At 37.3% G+C, this 5,757-nt stretch overlaps 1 pseudogene; it reads left to right on the top strand.

Annotated features, from left to right (window-relative positions):
* Window positions 1-1,794: 1,794 nt before the first annotated feature.
* On the top strand, window positions 1,795-1,970 carry LOC133758899 (U2 spliceosomal RNA; annotated as a pseudogene).
* Window positions 1,971-5,757: the final 3,787 nt, after the last annotated feature.

Genomic DNA, 5,757 nt, shown 5'->3' with positions numbered 1-5,757 from the left:
GCTTTACCCACTACGCCACAACACTGGCCCCACCAGTGATTTCACATCTTACCAAATTGACTGTTTTTTTAATTAATTAATTATTTACTCATTTTTAAATGTATTTGTTTATTTGAAAGGCAGAGATACAAAGGAGAGAAGAGACAGAGAGAAACACCTTCAATCCGCTGGTTCAGTCCCCAGATACCTGCAACAGCCAGACCAAAGCCAGGATCCAGGAGATTCATCTGCGTCTCCATGTGGGTGGCAGAGCCCCAAGCACTTGGGCTTTCTTCTGCTGTTGTTCTGGTGCATTAGCAGGGAGCCGGATGGGCAGTGAAGCAGCTGCCACTCAAACCAGCATCCACATGGGATGCCAGCAAGGCAGGCAGCAGTTAACCCTCTGCACGGAAGCGCTACCCATGGTGTTTGTTTTTTAGGACTTAAAATGAACTCTGTTCTTGGATGTGTGTTATTTGTAAAAAGTGTGTGATGGAAAGAATACAAAGAATCAAGTACAAAGTCCACATATTTTAGATGAAAACATGGACTCTCCTCAGCACTACAATCTGTAGAAAGAGATGGAGTGGGAGCCAGCATAGGCTCAGTCTCCACCTGCAGCACTGGCTTCCAATATGGGCACTGCTCCTCTTCCCATCCAGCTTTCTCTAATGTGCCTGGGAAAGCAGCAGAAGATGGCCCAAGTGCTTGGGCCCGTGCACCTGCGTGGGAGACCCAGAAGAAGCCCTTGACTCCTGGCTTCGGATCAGCCCAGCTCCAGCTGGCCATTTTTGGGGAGTGAACCAGAGAAAGGAAGACCTTTCTCTCTGTCTCTCCCTCTCTCTGTTTATAACTCTCTCAAATAAATAAATAAAATCTTTAAGAAAAAAAAAAAGAAAACAAGAAAGAGATGGAGTCATCACCCAGGTCACCATCCTCCTCACTCTGTCAATATTGTACATTACTTTGATTAATTTTCATAATCAAAGGTGGGAAGCATTTCAACTTGTCTGGTTTAATTTGGTAGCATTTATGGATATAATTTTTAAAGTAAGATCTAAGACTGAGAGGAGTATTGCAAATTAGAGAAGGATGAGATGTCTCTGGGTGGTTTGTGTGTTTTTGATTGTATTTGTTTTAATATTGATTTGCTCCAACAAATCATAATTTTACTGAATAAGGTATAAAGTATGTTTAATTTGTAGGTTTTGGCAAATAAGCTCAGAAATGTCATTTGGGTCATCATCCTTACTGAATTTCTAATTCTTTAAGCATATTTCTTACCTAACGTGAATGCAAATATCATAAAAATAACGAACATCTCTGTTTCATCACTTTGAGGATTTCAGATGTTAGTACAGGATCTAGAAATTAATGGAGACCACATTTCTCATCAAAGTTTGTCCTGGAAAATAAACAATTTTTAAAGATTCAAAACAATCTCAAATATGTTTAACCTATATGAACATTAGGCTTCCTTCCATATTGCTTTAACACAGACACAGAATACAAACAAGGTCAGTTACTTTATTTTTACTTGTTATTAACTAGGGGAGAAATAGTCCACAAAGCTGACGGGTATGGAAAATCTATCACTATAAAGACCAATAAAGAAATGATTCATGTTTTAGCGCTAAGGAAAAAACTATACAATGTGTCTAACACATAAGAATTTTTTTTTTATCATTAGTGACTAATCTCAATTCTTAAAACATATTATGAATTCTAAAAAATACATAGTATTGGTGCAATGTTATTTTCCTGGAAATTGTTTAAGAAAGAATCGAGTGATTTAACAACGATTTATGATTTTACATTGCTTCTTGGCTTTTTGGCTAAGATCAAGTGTAGTATGATTTCACCTACAAAGTGCTCTTTGTCTATTGGTATTGCAATGAGTTTTGAGATTCATAGTGAGTGTCATCAAGATGTTATCATTTTTCCTTCCTTACTTTTAAATACCATACTCCTAAGGGACAGGATCAGAAGAACATCTTGCATTTCTAATCTTAATATTTTATATAAAAGAAACCACTTTAATTCCCCTCAGAGCACTTAACTGAATAGTAAAGGGTATCCTGTATCATCTTTTACTGTTGCAGTTATACACAATTTATATACAGATGTGTAGGACAAACCTTTTTTTTAAAAAAAAATGAGGAAATATGCCAGAATTCTAAAATACAGACAAAACACAGTTTTTATTGTATAGAGCCACAACATTTCTTTGTCTAAAAACAGATGATAGGAGTAACCCTTGATAGTGACTGATCATAAAAAGAAACCCCAGGAGCATAGGCACTATAAAAAGATCTAGGAGGAAGTCATTATGCTGTTGAGGGAATAAGAAACTTAAGTCAGAAAGTTGTGAAATCTTCTCATTATAGGTCATCTCGGTAATTATCTGACATCTACAGACAGTCACTTCTTAATCAAAAGAATGAATCATTACTGATATTGATTCAGACCAAGAGGTTTGAAATAATGAGTCCAGTAACTCAAATATGAATTTAAAGGTAATTCCAGCAACATCTTTGCTAAAGTTTTATACCAAATAATAAAGAAATATATTTGATATTTTGGATGATTATCATTAAAAATAACGATAACAGAGGAAAAGGCATTACTATAACTTGCATATTAAGATTTATAACATTAAGGTCATTAATATTAACAAGCCCATTGATGATGATTAATTGTTAATAAGTAGGCCAATTACTTTATCCTAAGAATGATATAGAAACTTAATATGGAATATAGAATTTTAATAGACAACAGTATTATTTGATATCTTAAAATAACTATTTTTAGAACTAAGTGGTTTAATGTTAGGTAATGACTGGGCAGTTTGACAAAGAGAAATAAATCTAAATGCAGATTATTCTAAATTCTATTTAATAGAGTTGAGCCCTACCAAGAGTCAAGGCTCTCACAGACATAATCTGTAGGCAGTGCACTCTTAGTTAGAAATGAAAGATAAAAAAGAAGAGCTGTAGGGGCTGGTATTGTGGCATAATGGGTAAAGCCATTGCCAGGGCTGCTGGCATCCCTTATGTGAGCTGTTCATGTCCCAACTCCTATGCTTCTGATCCAGTTCCCAGCTAATGACCTGGGGAAGGCAGCCAAAGATGGCAAAGAGCCTGGGCCCCTGCCACTCTTATGGGAGACCCGGATGAAGCCCCTGGTTCCTGGCTTCCACCTGGCCTAGCCCTGGTCATTGTGGCCATCTGGGGAATGAACCAGTAGATGGAAGCTCGCTTGCACTCTCTCTTGCTCGCTCTCTCTCTCTCTCTCTCCCCTCTCCTTCCCCTTCTCTCTCTCTGCTGCTCTACCTTACAAAAAATGAATAAATTTAAACAAGAGACATCATTAGCCACCTGTTCATCTGGGAAGCACCTGATAACACTATGCCATTTGAACTTCTTCAAACTCTTACTCACAGAGTAAACACCATTTGGTTTTTAGGCAATACTTACAGAGAGATAGTCTGAATAATGAATAAAAAGAATCATATTTGTTATTTATTTAAGGGAGAAATGACTGCTTGCTGTTTTATCAATTTAAGCATTCACTGTGGTCATTTGTGACACACAGGCTGATGGGGTAATTTAATGTTACACATACATAATTGCTAACTAACTTTGAGACAGGTCAGCAGGCACTTTATCTAAAATTCAAAGCCAGGCTACAGGAATAAAGTGACAGGCCAGAAATACTTTTAGAAATAAATAGGATGTGATGCTTGTCTTCCACCAACTGAAGCCAATGCAATACTCAAAAGGCTTCTTGAAATTCTTTTGAAACTAAAATGTTTTTAACAGGACTTTCTGAGACACAAATTTTCCAAAGAAAGCTGTTATGGTCTACTAAGCACATGACGCATAATTAGTGTTGAAACATTTTGTAAATCAGTCCATTTCCTTAAGGGTCTTATTTACTGCATTGCAAACTATATTACGTTACCTAGGTTTATAATGTGTGTTTTTTTTTTTCTTAAGGAATGGAAGAAAGACATTGGTAATCATTTCAAAAGGTCATCTACTAAGACACCTTAGAGAATTTTTTAAAAAGATTTAGTTCATTCATCTGAAAGTCAGAGTTATAGAGAGAGAAAGAGAGAGAGAGAGAGAGAGAGAGAGAGAGAGAAATAGCTTCCATTTGCTGGCTCACTCTCCAAATGGTTGCAATGGTCAGAGTTGAGCCAGGCTAAAGCCAGGAGCCAACAGCTTCCCTTGCATCTCTAACGTAGGTGCAGGGACATAAGCACATGAGCCATCCTCTGTTACCTTCCCAAGCACATCAGTGGAAGCTGGATTGGAAGTGGAGCTGCCAGGACTGGAACTGGAACCCATATGGGATGCTGGTATCTCAGGTCGCAGCTTCACTCAGTACAGCACAGTGCTGGCCCTATTTACAATCTTTTTCGTATTGCTATTCCTGTCTTAGGATATGTTGAGTCTGGATTGTTGCAACACCACACTAAACATCAGATTAAATTAGAAAACCAACTTAATTAACTCTAGAGATAGGATTTCTTATTATTTCCCCAAATGCAGATGTTTATTGTCCATTCAGCAAAACACTGCAAATAAATAGATTTTTTATAGTTATTAAACTTCTTACATTGTGGAAATAATATATAAATCGGAAAAATTAAGGAAATGAGACTTTTTAAAAAGTATTTCCTGATTTTATGGGAAAACAGTAGATTTCTGTTCATGTGAATGGTGGTTTAACAAAATCCTCAAAAAATCCTAAGAAACTAACAACTTTCAGGTAGCTTTGCAAAAACATACAACATAGATAGAATAAAAAGAATATTGGGCCAGTGTTGTGGCACAGAGGGTTAAGCCACCACCTGTGATGCTGGGATCCCATATGACAGTGTTTGGGTCCCAGCTGCTCCACTTCTGATCCAACTTCCAGCTAATGCTCCTGGGTTAGCAGCAGAAAATAGCCCAGAAATTTGGGGCCACTGCCACCCACATGGGAGACCCAGTTGTAATTCCTGGCCACTCACCTGGGAGACCCAGATAGAATTCCTGGCTCCTGGCTTTGATCAGACCTAGCTCTGGCCATTGTGTATACTTGGAAGAATGAACTGGTGGATGGGAAAGAGTGCTCTCTTCTTTTTCTCTCTCTCTCTCTCACTCTCCCCTCTCCCCCCCAAATCTCTTTCTCCCCTTTTTCTCTGTGACTGTGCCTTTCAAATAAATAAATAAGGCTTTTTTTAAAAAGAAAAGAAAAATATAAGATGAGAATTGGTATTCAAGCTTTTAAATTACACAGTTATGCCGCTAGGGAAAAGGGGAAGGTAGTATAGAACTCTGTACTCATGAGTCTTTTGCCCCTCCCAACTAAGTTCCCAAGGGTTCCTCAAAAAGGCCATAGAAAAATCATATAATGAAAAACTTCTGCATTGATTACAAATTTTTGCACCAAAATAAGGTTAGTTTTTAATTCTATTATCCATGAATTGTTGATGTTTCTTCACATGCTAGTTACAGAGGCCTATGTCCAAAATTTCACTGAGATCACAGGAGTCTGCTTTGGCCACTGATCTTTCATCTGCTTGTGTCAGATCCGGTTAGACAACATCCGATCCTTAACCTGGATTCTGTAGAACAACATGAAAATACTTTAAGGACTCTTTGGAAAATGAAATTAAAATGATAAATTTAGTTTGGTGCAAAAATTTTCTGAATCCATGCATACTCATAATATTACCATCTTACTGAAGTTTATATTTTCATTTAAGAAATGTGGAACTGTATTTAG

Source organism: Lepus europaeus, chromosome 4 (genome assembly GCF_033115175.1).
Source record: "Lepus europaeus isolate LE1 chromosome 4, mLepTim1.pri, whole genome shotgun sequence".
Taxonomy (NCBI): Eukaryota; Metazoa; Chordata; class Mammalia; order Lagomorpha; family Leporidae; genus Lepus; species Lepus europaeus.
The sequence above is the reverse complement of the archived record's forward strand: the minus strand, read 5'-3'. Positions and strand labels throughout refer to the sequence as shown.